The sequence below is a fragment of the Trichomycterus rosablanca genome, chromosome 17 (assembly GCF_030014385.1).
Source record: "Trichomycterus rosablanca isolate fTriRos1 chromosome 17, fTriRos1.hap1, whole genome shotgun sequence".
NCBI lineage: Eukaryota > Metazoa > Chordata > Actinopteri > Siluriformes > Trichomycteridae > Trichomycterus > Trichomycterus rosablanca.
In genome coordinates, this window is record NC_086004.1 from 10242983 (window position 1) to 10262920 (window position 19938).

The following is a 19938-nucleotide window of genomic DNA, read 5'->3' on the forward strand; positions in this document are numbered from 1 at the left end:
CCCTGTGAATTTACATTTACATTTTTTGCATTTAGCAGACGCGCTTATCCAGAGCAACTTACTGAAGTGCTTCCATAGTAAACATTTCATTTCTCTACTTTAAGTAAACAACAGTCGAAGAACACAAATCTGCTGAAACCTGTTAGAACCAAAGTGGTTTTTTTTTGTTTTTTTTGTTTTTTTTGGAAATGGAAAAAAATGTTAGTAAGTAAGTACAAGTCAGCTTAAGTGCTTAGTAAAATCGTTTTTAAAGACAGCAAAAGACTCAGATGTTCGGACAGACAGAGGAAGTTCGTTCCACCACTTGGGTGCTAGAGCAGAAAAGAGCGATGATGCTTGTCTTCCTTTAGTCCTGGGTGGAAGATCAAGTCAAGCGAGACTGGTGGCTCGGAGGTTGCGCGGTACAGAGCGGGGTTTGATTAGACCTCGAAGGTAGCTTGGGGCTGGTCCATTTTTGGCTTTGTAGGCGAGCATCATTGTTTTAAACTGAATGCGTGCAGCTACAGGAAGCCAGTGAAGAGAACGCAGCAGTGGGGTGATGTGGCAGTGTTTGGGCTGGTTAAAAACCAGACGTGCAGCTGCATTTTATATGAGCTGTGAACAACAGCCAATCGTTGTTCGTGTGGCCGCCCAGCCCAGCCGGATGGCAGAACTGAGATTCGATACGATGGTGTGCTAGTTGAGCAGCTAACTAGAGCCTTTTTTAAAGTAAGGACTCTTAGGTACAGATGAAAACCTGTACAGGTGGAAACCAGTGTGACAATGTTGTTAGTTAATATCCATAGACTATCAGTAAAACTAAATAATAATGAGTGTAATAGTGCTTAAAATTATTTTTAAATGTGTGCCAGACAGGCTAAAAAATATGGTATGGTGAAGAAAATACACTGGACTGGCATTTTACATTCCACCTTCTGGCAAGTTGTAGATGCTGCTCCACGAGTCCTTCCTGACAAGCATGTCAAATTCCCTAGGTAAGTGGCTTGCATCTCACAATACTGTGATTGCAGGATGGGGGTGTATGCTATGCATGGCAAACTAAGCAAGTCAGGTGTGAATGTTATACTTGGCTTATTAGTTTGTCTCTTGCTCATATTAGTCTCTTGTCAGTATAAAAGACAGTGTGTAAGAGATCATTTGTTGCTGGGGCTCTGTGATAATACACCATGTGACAATATTAAGCTTTTTCCGAGCATGTCTGTGTCCGGTGCTGCTTGAGATAAAGAAATATTGCTACTTGTATGTGTCAGGTGGCAGAGGAAGTTGTAAATTGCAAACAGGAGAAGATTTACTGACCATTCAACAAAAGAACGCCTTTATTTGTCATATATATACTGTATATACACTATATTGCCAAAAGTATTCGCTCATCTGCCTTCATCTCATTCTTAATCAATAGGGTTTAATATGATGTGGGCCCACCCTTTGCAGCTATAACAGCTTCAACTCTTCTGGGAAGGCTTTCCACAAGGTTTAGGAGTGTGCTTATAGGAATTTTCGACCATTCTTCCAGAAGCGCATTTGTGAGGTCAGACACTGATGTTGGACGAGAAGGCCTGGCTCACAGTGTCCGCTCTAATTCATCCCAAACGTGTTCTATCAGGTTGAGGTCAGGACTCTGTGCAGGCCAGTCAAGGTCTTCCACACCAAACTCGCTCATCCATGTCTTTATGGAGCTTGCTTTGTGCACTGGTGCGCAGTCATGTTGGAACAGGAAGGGGCCATCCCCAAACTGTTCCCACAAAGTTGGAAGCATGAAATTGTCCAAAATCTCTTGGTATGCTGAAGCATTAAGAGTTCCTTCCACAGGAACTAAGGGGCCCATCTCCTGAAAAACAACCCCATACCATAATCCCCCCTCCACCAAACCTTACACTTGGCACAATGCAGTCAGACAAGTACCGTTCTCCTGGCAACCGCCAAACTCAGACTCGTCCATCTAATCTGGCTAATCTGAAGGCCACATAAAGTTTGGAGGTCTGTAGCGATTGACTCTGCAGAAAGTTGGCGACCTCTGCGCACTATGCGCCTCTGCATCCACTGACCCCGCTGTCATTTTACGTGGCCTACCACTTCGTGGCTGAGTTGCTGTCGTTCCCAATCGCTTCCACTTTGTTATAATAGCACAGTTGACTGTGGAATATTTAGCAGTGAGGAAATTTCACGACTGGACTTGTTGCACAGGTGGCATCCTATCACGGTACCATGCTGGAATTCACTGAGCTCCTGAGAGCGACCCATTCTTTCACTAATGTTTGTAGAAGCAGTCTGCATGCCTAGGTGCTTGGTTTTATACACCTGTGGCCATGGAAGTGATTGGAACTCAATGATTTGGATGGGTGAGTAAATACTTTTGGCAATATAGTGTATAACAGATGTACAGTACAACGAAATTCTGTCTTCACATATCCCAACTTGTTTGGAAGCTGGGGTCAGAGCACAGGGTCAGCCATCATACGGCACCCCTGGAGCAGAGAGGGCTGAGGGCCTTGCTCAAGGGCCCAACAGTGGCTGCATGGCAGAGCTGGGATTCAAACTCTCCCTAAGCTCTACCCACTAGGCTAAAACTGTCCCTAAAAAGCAATCGAGAAGTGTACAATATCCTTGTAATAATATTGAGTTATCATATTCGCCATATTGTGTCATCTACCATCACATCTGCGTCGATCAGTAGTTCCATGCATTTAAATGTGCACTTTTTGATCGACAGTATAAGCAGGGCTTTATAGACATATTAAATGCAAAAAAGTCAATTCCTTCAATCCCTATAAGAGAAATCTAGAGAAAGAAAGATAGAGAGAGAAAGATAGAGAGAGAGGCCACACCGGCTGGCAGGGGGTAAAGTCGCAGATTGAGACTGCGCTTGTGCCTACTCAAGCGTTACTTGGTTCGCCCGGGGTTTGCTCTTTATGAACAGTTTTGTAACTTTCATTGCTGAGTCCTCTGTTTTCCTGTCTTTTGCCAGTTGTCTTGTTGTCTTGTTTTGGTAGATATGCTGGGCTGAAGGTTGGCTCTTCACTACTTTTTGGGGATATTTACTTTATTTCCCTGCTTTAATTTTCTCTCTACAACATCATAGTTACTAGTCTAGAATGGTAGGGCTAACATATTCCTTCCAAACACATGAAGACAGATACCCATGATTGGTTAACTCCAATTAACAGATGCATTAATGCTTTGGACTTCCTGACAAAAGACAAAGCACCATTTCCAGTTTTCAATTTAGTCATAGAGTAAATACTGTAATGTTTGCTGCTCCTGCAAGATGAGACGGAAACCTGGCGTGTTTGCACCAAAAATGTCAAGAGCACACTAAGGACTTTATCACAGACTGAACTGAATAATAAAGAACTCCGATTATTTATGCTAGTTATAACTTTTAGTTCAATTTCATTTTGTGTGTGTATGTATGTGTGTAAATTCTATTCATTTAAATTATCCTCCTCCAGGCTACCCAAGAAGGATGGGTTCCCTGCTGACTCTGGTTCCTCTCAAGATTTCTTCCTTTATTTTTAAAGGAGTTTTACCTTGCCACTGTCGCCCTCGGCTTGCTCAACAGGGGTTTTTGGTCTGTAGGTCCTGGAGTCTGTACAGGATTTGTTTGTTTGTTTATTAGGATTTTAACGTCATGTTTTACACTTATATCAAACACAGTAATGGACAATTTAGTATCTCCAATTCACCTCACTTGCATGTCTTTGGACTGTAGGAGCAAACCGGAGCACCCGGAGGAAACCCACACGGACACGAGGAGAAAATGCAAACTCCACACAGAAAGGACCGGATCGCCCCACCTGGGGATCAAACCCAGAACCTTCTTGCGTGAGGTGACAGTGCTACTCACTTAGCCACCGTGCCGCCCCCTGTACAGGATACAAATTAAAAAAAACTTAATGGAGGAAGAATGGCACCCCCAGTGCAGTGTCACTTTTGATGCTGAAGTCTTGACACTGCAGGCAGAGGACACCAATTTTTCAGACAGTATGCAGAGGCCACAGGTTTGCTTGGCTGTGCATTCTGTGCACTCAGTCTTGATTGGATGTTTCATGCACTGGCATCACTAAGCACTTTGTACAATTCAGCAAAGTTTGGTTGTTCGATTTGGGGGGGGGGGGGGGGGGGGGGGGATTACATCCTCAGAGCTCCCAGTGCAGCTGGGCATGTCTCTTTTATCATTCATGAACCTGTTCAGCCAAAACCTTTCAAATTATTGGGCTCCACTTTGGGAATAGTTGGTGCTCACTGGAATGTATAGCACAATCTTAATATGCAGAGTGCTCAGTTCACCCAAACAGCCTAGCTTCCTTTCTTTACCAATTTACTGTGACCTTAGACAGATTATTATGTTGCGTCTGGTGGGCCAGCACCAAAACATCATCAAAGTTAATAGCATATAACAGATGAATTGCTGTGAAATTTAAAATGTAAGGTTTGTGTTTAGTGATTTACCATTTTTCATTCACATAGCATTCAAGCGCACTATGCTTACTGGTTAATTTGCAATATGAGGTAGTCCTAGCAATCCTACGGCAGTTCAGTTAGCAATCGGTTAGTCAAAATGTCCAGGATGTCGAAGTCTAAAGCAGCTAAAAACACTATTCGGGTAACTGATATTGGAAATCTCCCAACCAATAGGGTGTCAAAACGAGATGAGAATGCGCCCCTGGAGCAGACAGGGTTAAGTACCTTGCTAAAGGTCCCAACAGTGACCACATAGCAGAGCCTGGATTTGAACCACCAATGATCTGATTAATATTCCAAAGCTCTACCCATTAGGCTAACACTGTCTTGAACAAACAGCAGCAGTAAAACATGCTTTCACAACAGAGCTGACATCTAGAACTCACAAGTTTGAATCTTAGCTCTGTGACCAGCAGGTCTATAGTACAGAGGCCCAAAATCACATTGGGCTTCCAAAATATAAGAACAGTTTTCCGTAATTAAGTAAGTGTTTCATGTAGTTATACATCTGGTATCTGGCAAGGTAGTTCAAATTAATGATAAACCTTTAGTGCCATCAGGATGCATACAAAATCAGAATGTGCCACTCAGGTGGCGCAGTGGTAAAACACTTTAGCACACCAGAGCTGAGATTTCGAAAACATCATTTCCAATCACAGCTCTGCCATCTGGCTGGGCTGGACGGCTACATGAACAACGATTGGCTGTCGTTCACACAGGGCGGGAAGGCCGGACCAGGGTTCCTCATAACTGATGCAGGTACGACCTCTGCTGGCTGATTGAAGTCGAGGAATGGTACATTGACCAGGGTGTGGCTCTCCGTGCACAAAGCTGATCCGCATATGAACTCGCCTTGTGCAGGTGAAAAGATGCAGTCGGTACTGCACACGTGTCGGGGGAGGCGTGTGTCAGTTGCGGCGCTCCTCAGTCAGCAGTGGAGGTTAGTAGATTAAGGAGAAAATTGGGGGAGATTTGATAAAAAAAATCAGAATTTATATTTCTGATTAAAACTGTATTATCTGGCAACATTTGAGATTTGCTTTTTCGTCTAATTTTTCACAGTGAGCTTTTGAAAGGTGTATTTTGTCAAACAGCAACAGCTGTGTGCTTGGTTAATTATATTTGCACATGAACATAATGTTGATTTCATTTCTCTAACCGGATTTATACCATAATTCATTATATTGTGTTTTTCTTTGTTCTGACACAGAGGCAGCAAACATTCTCTTGGTTGCATTTATTAACCTGTGATAAGCCAGAAGCTAAATTAATCTAAAGACAGTCCATTACGAGTGCAATAGAGGGTCTGTGCCTGCACTTGATAGCTGTATATCAATCATGGAGGCTTCTTATAACCCTGACTCTGTGAAAATGGCACTCTTAGGTCCTAAGAGCACCATTATTTTTCTAATACCTGAACCTGCTAGTAGCTTAGGTTCCTTAAAAGGTTTTATATCAGACTGTTATACAACAGACCAGGTCAAAAAAAAAAAAAGAAAACATCACAGCATGCTGGACGACATCCTACTTAAAAGTTGCTTTGAAATCACTGGGGGGGGTGTGTATACACCGATCAGCCATAACATTAAAACCACCTCCTTGTTTTTACACAAATCAGCTCCACTTACCATATTGAAGCACTTTGTAGTTCTACAATTACTGACTGTAGTCCATCTGTTTCTCTGCATGCTTTGTTAGCCCCCTTTTATGCTGTTCTTCAATGGTCAGGACTCTCCCAGGACCAATACAGAGCAGGTATTATTTAGGTGGTGGGTCATTCTTAGCACTGCAGTGACACTGACATGGTGGTGGTGTGATAGTGTGTGTTGTGCTGGTATGAGTGGATCAGACACAGCAATGCTGATTAAGTTTTTAAACACCTCAATGTCACTGCTGGACTGAGAATAGTCCACCAACCAATACAGCGCCCCGTGGGCAGCGTCCTGTGACCACTGATGAAGGTCTAGAAGATGATCAACTCAAACAGCAGCAATAGATGAGCGATCGTCTCTGACTTTACATCTACAAGGTGGACCAACTGGGTAGGAGTGTCTAATAGAGTGGACAGTGAGTATTTAAAAACTCCAGCAGCGCTGCTGTGTTTGATCCACTCGTACCAGCACAACACACACTAACACACCACCCAAATAATACCTGCTCTGTGGTGGTCCTGTGGGGGTCCTGACCATTGAAGAACATGGTGAAAGCAGGTTAAAAAGGTATGTAGAGAAATAGATGGACTACAATCGGTAATTGGAGAACTTCAAAGTGCTTCTATATGGTAAGTGGAGCTGATAAAATGGACAGTGAAGAAAGTGTAGAAACAAGGAGGTGGTTTTAATGTTATGGCTGATCAGTGTGAATCCAACATGCTAACATATTGTTTTGAGTTTTACTTCAGGCAAAGTTGGGTAATTCTGCAATGTAAGATGAAGAAGAAAACATGACCCCATCTGCTGGTTAGTCATCACAATAAATACCTCATTATTTTTATATAGCTAGAAGGTATAAAAAGTGGCTAGTGCTTTTTACAGGTGCATCAGTGTTATTACTCTTGCAGTTTGCTGCATTGTTAATCATTATAGAACCTCGTCTAATCCTGCATTTTATTATAACATATTTAGATGCCACATATACATTCTTACGGTGTGTTCGAAAACCTAGTGAGCTGCCTTGCTGTCTTACTGCCTATATAGGCAGCTGCCTAAGTAGAGAGGATTCTAATAAATCATTGACTTATAAGTCAGGTTATTCAAACGCACTACTTAAGGCTACCTGTGAAGCTAAGTTCGCGAGCGATGCACAAAGCCGAACGCGCCTTCGCGAGCTTACAAGCTGGCATACTTCCAGCGGTTTCGTTTTGCCTGTCGCGTCTGCTCCACAGCTGCAGGTGACGCTGTGACATTTCTGATGTTAAGTTCCATGACTACCGAAAAACGATGGCTGCATCCCAACTATTCTCCGGACTATTCTCAGTCCAGCAGTGACTGTGAGGTGTTTAAAAACTCCAGTAGCACTGCTGTGTCTGATTCACTCATACCAGCACAACACACACTAACACACCACCACCATGTCAGTGTCACTGCAGTGCTGAGAATGATCCACCACCTAAATAATACCTACTCTGTGGTGGTCATGTGAGAGTCCTGACTAGAGATGCATGAGTACCGATACTGGTATCGGGTATTTACTGGAGTTTTCTAGCACGTCAGATATCTGATCTGAGATGTGCGACTGGGAATGAGTGACATGTCGAACAGCCAATGAGAACGCAGGATACGGTGTGAGGGGAAACGCAGGAGAGGAGTGTAAACAGGTGGGACAGGGGGATAATATAGTTTATGTAAGAATACACCGGCACACACACGTTTTACAGTATTTCTGACCTGATCGTTCTCTACAAAACATAACAACAAAACACCAACATTGCAAAAATATTTATTAACCTCCAACTCACTACAGAACAATCCATGCTATTCGTGTTGCCAAATCCACTCAGATTCATTTATTTTTCCTCCTTGATTTCATCACGTCAGCGCACAAACACTTTGATCACTCGCTACTTGTTGACATGCATTTTTGGACGTGGTATCATTAAACTTCTTGTCACTTCTCACGTGTGTTTTTGTTTAAAAAAAACGGTATTCTAAATAGGTATTGGTATCGGTATCGGCAAGTACAAAAATACATGTACTTGTACTTGTACTCGGTTGGGAAAAAATGGTATCGATGCATCCCTAGTCCTGACCATTGAAGAACAGCATGAAAGGGGGCTAACAAAGCATGCAGAGAAACAGATGGACTACAGTCAGTAATTGTAGAACTACAAAGTGCTTCTGTGTGGTAAGTGGAGCTGATAAAATGGACAGTGAGTGTAGAAACAAGGATCAGTGATCGGTGTATATTGCAGCTTTTCTCTATCCTCTTTATCAGTGCATTGGATGGTGGTTTCTGTGGTTTGGGCTTGCATCATGCTTGTCTTGGGTGAGCAGTGTTCCAAAGACGTCACAGTTTTTTGAGGTGACACTCGGGCCGTAAATGCACCATAGTGGCGCAAGTGGCCAAGTGGCTCACCCAGGGTGAGTGTGCTGTGTGCTATCCCCTGTTTCTTCAAAGTTTGTTGCGGACCCTATATGATGTGTTGTTCTTTTCTTTGTTACTTTGTTATACATTGGCCATTTTTATTTTTTAAATTATCCTGCTTTTAGTTTGTGGTTATGCATGACAGTATTACTCTACCTAGAGGTTTAATTTCTTCTCTGCTTGGTGTATGGGGATTCACTTCGCTCTCTCTTTAGCAAGGCTCGTTCTTCCCAGTTACAACACCATTTCATTTGGCCATATATCAATATAATGAAAAATTCATGTACATTTTAAAATGAACACCCCCCCCCAAGTACGCAATTGTCCTGGTATGTTGCTTTCAGAGGCACCTGACCATTACCTTATTTGTCATATCGTTCCAAAACTCAGGGTGTTAGAGTAGAGTTGCCCCCTCACCCACTTTTTTCTTTTAAAAAAAGAAAAACCTGACCCTTAAAGAATGATATTTCTATTGTCTTCTAAAACTCTTGGAAAACTATTTGTCAGTGTCGTGATGTCTCCTCAGTGAATGAGGTCTTTGTTTAAGTACATCTTCTCTGTACATTGGAATTTACCCTTTTTGCATACCTCAGAGCAGCTCAACCATAAACTACTACCTGAGCAGATGGTGTTTGAGTGCTTTGCTCAAGGGCATCGTAGAAGTCAGCAGAAGCAAACAGTATGGGTTGTTCATCCACACCTAATTCTCCCTGACCTCCTTTACAGCACATTGGCCTGTAGATCTGTATGTCTGTCATGAGTCGTTGGTTTTAAACCTTCCCATAAATCTCCAAGGTTTGACCATGGAGCCTAAGGCTTTAAATGCTGTAATTTTATCAAGCTGTCAAACAGCAAGGTCCAGGGTTTTACCCCGACATGACTTTTCTGCCCTGCAATTTTACTACAATTAAAAGTGCATGACAAGTGACAGTGGATACTGTGAGTCTGAAAAAATATTGGCATGATATTTACATGGTCCCCAAAACTGCATTTGCCCAAATTTGTACTAACAACAGTGCTGAATGAACTCTTACTATCGTGATTAAATTAACTGTAGGTGTTAGTTTGACACTAGGAAATGTAGCCATGTAATTATTGAATTAACACAAACTGTTGCTTTATATCCTTAATAAAGAATTTTCTGAGTGAGCACTTAATTACTATATCAAACTATTATGGGTAACTTAAACTTTCCCTTTACTACATTACTAAACTATTAATTTATTTAACTGTGTACTCAGTGGTGCACTTCTAACACTGGCACTATCTTGACTTTGGTTTGGAACACCACTATTATTATTAAACACGTACACCGATCAGCCATAACATTAAAACCACCTCCTTGTTTCTACACTCACTGTCCATTTTATCAGCTCCACTTACCATATAGAAGCACTTTGTAGTTCTACAATTACTGACTGTAGTCCATCTGTTTCTCTACATGCCTTTTTAGCCCCCTTTCACCCTGTCCTGAGCAGGTATTATTTGGGTGGAGGATCATTCTCAGCACTGCAGTGACACTGACATGGTGGTAGTGTGTTAGTGTGTGTTGTGCTGGTATGAGTGGATCAGACGCAGCAGCGCTGCTGGAGTTTTAAAATACCGTGTCCACTCACTGTCCACTCTATTAGACACTCCTGTCTAGTTGGTCCACCTTGTAGATGTAAAGTCAGAGACGATCGCTCATCTATTGCTGCTGTTTGAGTTGGTCATCTTCTAGACCTTCATCCGTGATCACAGGACACTGCCTATGGGGCGATGTTGGCTGGATATTTTTGGTTGGTGGACTATTCTCAGTCCAGCAGTGACAGTGAGGTGTCCAGCAGCATCGCTGTGTCGGATCCACACATACCAGCACAACAAACACTAACACACCACCACCATGTCAGTGTCACTGCAGTGCTGAGAATAATCCACCACCCAAATAATACCTGCTCTGAGTGGTCCTGTGGGGGTCCTGACCATTGAAGAACAGCATGAAAGGAGGCTAACAAAGCATGCAGAGAAACAGATGGACTACAGTCAGTGAGTGTAGAAACAAGGAGGTGGTTTTAATGTTATGGTTGATCGGTGTATTTACAGTATATTTATTCAGTTGCGAATTAAATCAGGATAACAGTCCCCAAAACTATGCAGTTGCCCAAATTTGTGCCACTAAGCTTCAAATTTGTAAAATATTAACATACTTTTTGTCAGTTTTTTTAACAATTAGCCTAATCCTCATTCACTGCTGTTTAAAAAACAGGTAGTATGGACTATTTTTGCAGAATCATAGATTTTTAGATGTTTGATCTTTGGAAAATATGAACTACCTCAGAGCAGAAACCAAAGAACTTGGATACAACCCAAATGCTCACCAGAGAACCAAGCCATGCCAGCCAAAACTTGGACAAAACTTGAGAACAGACAGGATGCCCATGGCCATTAGGACACAGGAATGCCATCGCTGTTAATGCAGCAAAAAATGCCAGTGGAACAAGCCAGGCAGGTGGTCAATCAAGCCATACGCCAGGCATGTCAGACACACAAAGGACAAACAAACAGGATGTCAGAAAGTTCGATGACTCAGTCCAGAGCTGCGAGAATGCCAGTTTAAACAGAATTGCACTTTTCATCAATCTGCACCTCCGCTTGCACTTTCCTTCTTAACCTGACATGCCTGTCGCCTTGGAATAGGGAAAATCTGGACTCATTATGCCACATGACCTTTTTCTTTTGCTCCAGAGTCTAAACTCAGCTCTGTGGCAAATGTAAGCCTTTTTCTGATTAGCCTCAGTAACAAGTGTTTTTGTTACAATTCTTTTGGGGGTTTTTTAGTTACTTTTTGTCACAATCCTTTGAGTTCTCCTTCTTTCTCTAGTAAACATAGCTGTGTCTTTAAAGTTTGGCCTTCAAATGTTTAAGTTGATGGTTTACCCTTATTCTTTCAGGTTTCAATAAAATGTTGAACAGTACTTAACCCAATTCTATTGATTTTAGCAACATCTGTATTTGATTCCTAGCTTAATTTGAACCTTTCTGGAACCTCTAACATCCTTCCCATGAGACATGACCATGAGATACGTCTTTCTACGTGGTTGTTTAAAAAATAAGAAGCTACTCATAAATAAGACACACTAATTATCCAATCAAAAGCTCTTCAGTATTTGCTTATTTAAATCCAACAGTGACTTTGTTTATAGCTAGACAGTGTATTAAATATTAGCTCTAAGAAATGCTTAATATTTCTACATATTTCTTTTCTAGTCTTCTGTGCCAGATCTAGTGTATAAAAACCTAGTGAGCTCTCTACATAAACAGCATTTTACATCATCCTACGCGCTCCTGAGAAGAAGGCTGTCTGAATTCTTAGATGCTGCCTACTAAGGTGCCTTAATTCTAAGCAATAATCTGACTTAAAAACAAGGGAGCTTTCAATGTTTCCTTAACAGTGAAGGCAATCCCAGCATTCAGTACGGCACAACTTTTCTCACGAAAAATTACAAATGAGGCAGACGAATGTGAAGCAACCAACAGAGTTCTTTTTAAATGTAAATAAATAATAAGGTGCACAAGTGTAATTCATTTGTAAATTCGGGCTTCTCATTGACGATTTCGGTACACAGAGGGAGATGTTAGCTGGCGTGCTAGCGGGTTGTGCCGCCTCAGTCTATTGGTTAGAATTTTCTGAAGCTAACTGTGTTAGCTTAGCAAGCAAAAACTGTCGTGACTTAATCGCCATAATCACTATAGTAGTGTGTCTAAATAATCTGCCTTATAAGTTTGATGTCTTATTAAAATCCTCTCTACTTAGGCAGCTGCTTAGGTAGGCAGTAACAGAGCATTAAAGCATTAACACAGGTAGGCTCACTAGGTTTTCAGACAGACCCAATGTCTACACTAGAAGGCTACCTATGAGGAAGCTAGCTGATAGTAACTGAATGAGGAATCCACTTTCAGTCACATATTTAATTTGAATGACAAGTAACAAAAATATCTCTGGGAATTTGATAACTCTTGAGCAGGCAACCCTACTCACACTTAGCGTTGCCAGCTTTTAAGTATTCAAACATAACACGAAATATTTGGCACACACACAAGCACACTGCTACACATACAGTACCAGCCAAAAGTTTGGACACACCTTCTCTTCAATGGTTTTTCTAGATTATTTTGATTTTCTACATTGTAGATTAATAATGAAAACATCCAAACTATGAAGGAACACATATGGAATTATGTAGTGAACAAAAAAGTGTTAAACAAACCAGAATATGTTTTATATTTTACCAACTCTACCTCTGCGCAGCACAACTGATGGTCTCAAACACATTAAAAAAGCAAGAAATTCCATAAATTAACTCTAGACAAAGCACAAACATTAATTGAAAACCATTCCAGGTGGATACCTCATGAAGCTGATTGAGAAAATGCCAAAAAAGTGTGCAAAGCTGTCATCAAAGCAAAAGAAACTTTAAAGAATATAAAATATAAAACATATTCTGGTTTGTTTAACACTTTTTTGTTTACTACATAATTCCATATGTGTTCATCATAGTTTGGATGTCTTAATTATTAATCTACAATGTTTAAAATTAAAAAAATAAATAAAGAAAAACCACAGAAATGAGAAAGTGTGTCCAAACTTTTGACTGGTACTGTATGTGTTTGTTTGTTTATTAGGATTTTAACGTCATGTCATGTTACATTTATGACAGGAACGGTAGTTATTCATTACACACGATTCATCAGTTCACAAGGTTATATCAAACACAGTCATGGACAATTTTGTGTCTCCAATTCACCTCATTGGCATGTCTTTGGACTGTGTGAGGAAACCGGAGCACCCGGAGTAGACCCACGCAAACACGGGGAGAACATGCAAACTCCACACAGAAAGGACCCGGACCACTAAACTGTCCACTGTTTTGAATTCTGAACTTCATGACCTCCTAATTATGGTCTGGGATTCAGTTTTATCCCTGCCAAAAACATACTCTATGTTTTGGCGCCCTCCAGCGGTGATTCTAAATTACTGCACCCAAATTTCACCAGTGTTTGGTCTTCAGTTAGACGGAGAGTGAACATACAGGAGTCAGGTCAATACCATTTTGACCCCAAAACAGGCTGTCCCGGATAATATGGGATGAAAACCAACCAACCAACTATGTGTTTGATTCTAATTATGATTGTCTCACACTGAAAATCACCCTTGCTTCTGTTAAAGTTTGCCAACCTGGCATTTCATTTGTATAGTCAACAAAACACAGGCTTTCACTTTACACCTGTTTACTGAAGGACTAGTGGCTTTCCAGAGTTCATTTCAGGTGTCTATCTAATACACTGACCAAGTAAACAAGTCCCAGGCTGACATCCTACACGCTTTTAAAGAATGCCTCTCCAGATTTAACCGTTCAATCTAAATTGGAGCAAACAGCAATCAACCAAGACTTGAATCAGCTAAATAAGACGTGTCTCGGTTAAAATCTCAGTGCTGAATGAACTCTTACTAATATGCTTAAATGAACTCACTCACTTTTCTTAACCGCTTATCCAATCGAGGTCATGGGGGGTTGCTGGAGCCTATCCCAGCTTTTCAATGGACGCAAGGCACACAGTAACACACATACAAACACACACACACTGATACACACACCCATTCACCTACAGGGCAATTTAGTGTCTCCAGTTAACTTGACTGCATGTTTTTGGACTGTGGGCAGAAACCGGAGCTCCCGGAAGAAACCCACGCAGACACGGGGAGAACATGCAAACTCCACACAGACAGGACCCGGACCACCCCACCTAGGGATTGAACTCAGGACCTTCTTGCTGTGAGGCGACAGTGCTTAAATGAACTGTAGGTGTTAATTTAGCCATATCGTTAATAAATTAACACCCAGTACTTACAAATATATTTTAAGGTCTTAAATAAAAACTGTTGCTTTGCCTTTAATTAAGATTGTTCTGAGTAAACACTCACTCAGACTTACTATATCTAACTATATTGGGTAATTTTAACTTTGCCTTTACTACATTGTAAAAGAAAAGTTACAATTTTACACTAAAACTCCACAAACATGATAATTTACTAATCTGTAAATCAATTTATTATAGTCTGTACTTAATAGTGCACTTCTAATATTGGTACTACTTTGACATACTAATTTAAAGTAGGTACAATCTGGTTTGGAACACCACCTGAGGTGTCATTCAATAAATGCAGTAGTAATTGTTGAGGTTGTCATTTGAGAGTTGTCATTGCTGTTACAACGGTTGTGGCAAAAAATTTACTTTTGGCCATAAAGTGTACAAAATATTAAGTAAATGAGGAGGTGTTTAGTCACTAGGAGGTTTTAATTTCAGGGATGAAAAAAAATCAGTAATCACCTTTTCCAAAAACCAAAAAACATTGGTGTTTAAAAAACACCACCACAAGTAAAGCAGCAAATGTGGGAATTGCCGTTATTAGGAAATAGTTATTTCATCCCAAAACAAAATTATTATGCATGTTTAATACCATTATATTTATCATCTAAAGTTCATAATAAAGGATTATAGATTATAAGTTTTTTTCCTATCTGTACCCAGTAGCCAACACTGTGGCACACACCTATCAGACGTCTAGGCATCTACACAGACATGAATGGCTATGTCTGAGGAGGTTGGCCAAAGCCCTGTGATGGATTAACACCCTGTCCAGGATATTTCTGCCTTGCACTCAGTGTTTGCCACTGGAAACCGTACCCGCCGTGCCCCTGACCAGAATAAAGCAGTTCATGAAAATGAACAGAACAGAAAGACATGCGAGTGCAGTCGTACACCATAACGATTCCAGCTTACAAATCTGAATATAAAAAACAATTATGACTACAGACGATGGATAATTGCATAGTTTCTAAGGCTTTGTAGGATAATTATACATAATTACCCTGTGATTATGTAAATGTGTTCACATAATCGAGATCTTATAAGAAAAAAATCTTGTTTTTGATTACATGGTGTCTGACTAGGGTGTATGGAATCAATTTCCTGTGTAAACACTGTTGACAGTAGCACTTGAGCGAAGAAATCACCATCTGGTTCTTATAAATGAGTACTCTTGCAAAAATAATTACATGAACTCTTTAACTAGCCTGGATTTCTGCATTAATTACTTACACAATCTGTATAAATTATGCATGTGAATCATAGAAATAATGACTTCTTCAAAAATCAAACTGGAGGTAAGATTTGTTGGTAAGAGAATTGTAGCATGAATCTGGCTATAAATGCTTTTGTTAGGATGAACATTTTTATTCACCTATATAATGAATTCCCTTTTATTTCTGAGGTAGGTACAAACTATGCCAAACAATGCTGCACGTTTCCCTTTTTGTGTAAAAAAAAACTGAAATGAAATTTTAAAACAAATCCCACATTATATAAATAAATGAATAATACAAATAAAGAAAGTATCCTCACATAAATAAATTTGGCTGGGAAAATTCCGAACCTGGCAACCCTGTAGTGACGTCAACCAGGCGAGATGAATAGCGCCAGTGCCCTCTGCTGTTTAAAGTGAATATCGATTCATTATACATGTAAACCGATTTGAATCGTTACACGTGTGAATCGATTTTTAGCTGTCTTGTGGTGCATCGTAACATCCCTACCATAGATGCTTAAACCACCTCTGCCCTAACTGAGAAGAGCAGCAGACTATTACACACACCCCATGACGACATGGGTGCAGTTGCCAGCTGCTTCTTTTCACCAGCCAAAGACTCACAGAGAGCTATTTTGGGTATTAAAAGAAACACTAAGCTGCTCTGTGAATCATTTACCTCTCATGTAGGCGGTTCGACCGGCCAGAAGAGGCAGCAGTGACAAGGATCCCAGTCCACCAGCTCAAGATCTCAGTGGTGGTGGGCTAGCGCATCATCCCAGTGCCCTCATCCTGTATTTCTGGAGGTTTCACAAACTTTATCCTGCAAGGAAATAATGGACTATCTTTAGCTAAACTTTTTAAACTTGCCATCCGTTTGTAGTCAGCAGACGCACTTTAAGCTAAATCAGCGTGAAGCAAAAGTGCAGTGTGTTTTTTGTAAAGTGAAACCAAACCCTGGCATCTTGAATACAGTTGTAACTTCTTTTTAACTGATACAGACACAAAAAAGATTAGTTTTATGATGTATGTATTTATTTTTATGTATTGGGACAAACCGTGCCAAGGAGCGATCTTTTGTTCAAAGGTCGGCTTGTACTTTTTATAAGGCATCCAGGGCAACAAGTCGGACCTTGCTGTGCGAAAAATGTGATGACGTTATTCAGCACAACACAGATTTCCAGGAACTGACTTTCGAAACCCAGCCTTCGAGGTGAAGTAAATAAGCCTTCCTTCTCTTCAGCTTAGATTGTGAAATCAACAGACCACAAAGGCTTGATAACCTTCTATCTGTGTAGCAAACTGAGGATATTAAGTGCTTGAGGTTTCAACATATAAAGTCAGAAAAACATAATAAACCTTCACCTGAGTCATCAAGTGAACATATTGCTTTTATCTTTTTACTTAGTCAAATAAAAAATAAAAGCAAACACTATTCATGTATGTATTCTTCAAACTACAGTGCCATCTTGTGATCCTGATCTCAAACTGCAGTTCATTTTAAACCTTGCTGATGGTCACTGTTTGGTGTTTTTGGCATTTTGTCCAAGGTTCTTTTAGGTACTGTGGTTTCTTATCCTCCTCCTTGTTTCTACACTCACTGTCCATTTTATCAGCTCCACTTACCATTTAGGACCACTTTGTTGTTCTACAATTACTGACTGTAGTCCATCTGTTTCTCTGCATGCTTTGTTAGCCCCCTTTCATGCTGTTTTTCAATGGTCAGGACTCTCCCAGAACCACTACAGAGCAGGTATTATTTAGGTGGTGGGTCATTCTCAGCACTGCAGTGACACTGACATGGTGGTGGAATGTTAGTGTGTGTTGTGCTGGTATGAGTGGATCAGTCACAGCAGCGCTGCTGGAGTTTTTAAACACCGCACTGTCACTGCTGGACTGAGAATAGTCCACCAACCAAAAATATCCAGCCAACAGCGCCCCGTGGAGAGCGTCTTGTGACCACTGATGAAGGTCTAGAAGATGACCAACTCAAACAGCAGCAATAGATGAGTGATCGTCTCCGACTTTACATCTACAAGGTAGACCAACCAGGTAGGAGTGTCCAATAGAGTGGACAGTGAGTGAGTGGACAGTAAGTGAGTGGACACCACCACCATGTCAGTGTCACTGCAGTGCTGAGAATGATCCACCATCCAAATAATATCTGCTCTGTAGTGGCCCTGACCTTTGAAGAACAGGGTGAAAGCAGGTTAAAAAAGTATGTAGAGAAACAGATGGACTACAGTCTTTCGCTTTGGATAAAGGTGTCTGCTAAATGGCTAAAATGTAATGTAATGTAAAGCCAGTTTCGCTAGTTAGACAGTTGATTTTATTAAATATTGTAAAAAAAATTAATTTAACTTATTTTGAACCAAAGGATATTTCAGAACACATCATTCTTATCTTATGCAACAAATAAAATATGTTTTTAAAGTATTTTATGGCTGCTCCAGGCTGTTTAAACTGAAGATAAAACTAACAGGCATGGCAAACAAATTCTACTTTTTTGGCCATCCTGTTTAAATACTGTACATTGCTGTATGTGTTTTAAGTTTGGATGAAAACTAAAGGTGTGGGTAAATTTTGATTAGATGTTGATTGTTACAATTACTAGCTTTAGGTATAGACAGTTAGTCTCCCCCCAAAACTCAAAGCCATTTCTTTTTAGAAAGGAATGTGCTTGCAATATTTTAATTTAAATGACGAAGTATTACAACACTATTGTACACCGATGAGCCAAAACAGTGTAAAATGATGTCAAAACAGCTCTGATCTGCTGAGACATGGACTCCACAAGACATCTGAAAGAGTCCTGTAGCATCTGATACCAGGACATGCATTGTGTGTGTATTACAAGTAACCACCATCAAACCAACATTTAATATACCCATGACAGTGAGACCAACGGTTATGAAATAGGTACTGAACTAGTAGTAGAGAAGTCGACAATTCACAATTGTATGCCTCTTGATTAAAAAAAAAGTTGGGGTGGCCATCCCACCCCCTCAGACATTAATCATGTCCATGCAGATACCCGATTGACTGATAGCACCACTGAGATTCTAACCCTGGATTCACTATTTTAAATCCTAGGTGTGAATGATGCCCTACGTTGTTTCTGTGCCCTGTACATGGCGTATTTCTACACTGTACACTAGTTGCCTCCGGACCCACAGTGAGCCTGACCAAGTTGAAATGGCTGGGCATTTTTTGAGTGATTCAATGATCACGATTTTACATCCTTTGTTGTATTCCAATTACTGCATAATATAGTGAACCGGGTGTGGTTTTAGACCTACGTTGAGCACCCTTGGACCGTGTCCTAAATGGCACTCATGTTTCTTATTCCCTACGAAGTGTGTATTTTATTCCGACGGTTCAGCGACCCTGATCAACGCCTAGCTGCTGTGCCGCATTTTTTAATACGGTTTGTGTACTTAATCGTTTAAATTGTATTGTAGACGTGAGCAATAAGGTTACACTACATGCTAGCTAGTGCACTGTGTAGTGAACTTGGTGTGATTTCGGACGTGCAGTAAGCCTTTATTAAAAGAGCGGAAACTCAGTCCTACGGCTCTCATGTGGATAAACTTGATGGTGACGTAAGCACCAGCAGGGTTGGTCGGCCTGGCGAATAAAATTGCGCGTGTCGTTGACGTCGACTCACAGACTGTTCGGGCTGTCCTCGTTACCGGTGTAGTTAGCTTTAGCATTAGCTACTGAGGCTCCAGCGGCATCGTGAAGCTTCTCGAATTAAAAATAAGCGTTTAATTAACGAAGTCTTTTCTTTTTTATCTTTTTCTTTTTTCCTCCCTTGAAAACCGAACCACAACAAAACTGAAGGTCTTTTAAGAAAGGTAAGACTTTGGGCAAGATGTCCAATCTTAATCTATCCGGCTAAATAGTATGTATACTTAGTACGCTACTGTTGTTTTTAATTTATATTACTGTTTTGGTTGCGCACTTATTTATTATGCTATCTAGTATGGTAGTATGCTTAGCTTTTACGTTTTTTTTTTTTTTTAATGTAACGTTAACCGGTAGCACTGTTAGCTTAGCACAGTTATAAAATGCCTCTTCGTTAGATACCCCAACCTGCTCAACTAAACCAAAGCAACATTTAAAATGTATTCATATTTATTATTTTAATGTATGACCTTTGGTTTATGTGAACATTGTGTTTTGGTGTAAATTAAAATGTAGCTACCTTTTGTCGATTAACCAGAAAATTCATCCTAGTTAGCTTGTTAGCTTTAGCATTGACTTAG

General features: G+C 40.6%; 1 long non-coding RNA gene across 1 annotated transcript in view; it reads right to left on the bottom strand.

The window, feature by feature from the left end:
• The window catches only part of LOC134331521 (uncharacterized), a 91878-nt gene extending 71940 nt beyond the window's left edge, over nt 1–19938 (bottom strand). Inside the window, exons 1-2 of the long non-coding RNA XR_010015131.1 lie at nt 19878–19938; nt 16350–16493 (exon numbers count right to left, since the gene is read on the bottom strand). This is a non-coding gene — a long non-coding RNA (uncharacterized LOC134331521). The remainder of the gene's footprint in view (nt 1–16349; nt 16494–19877) is intronic.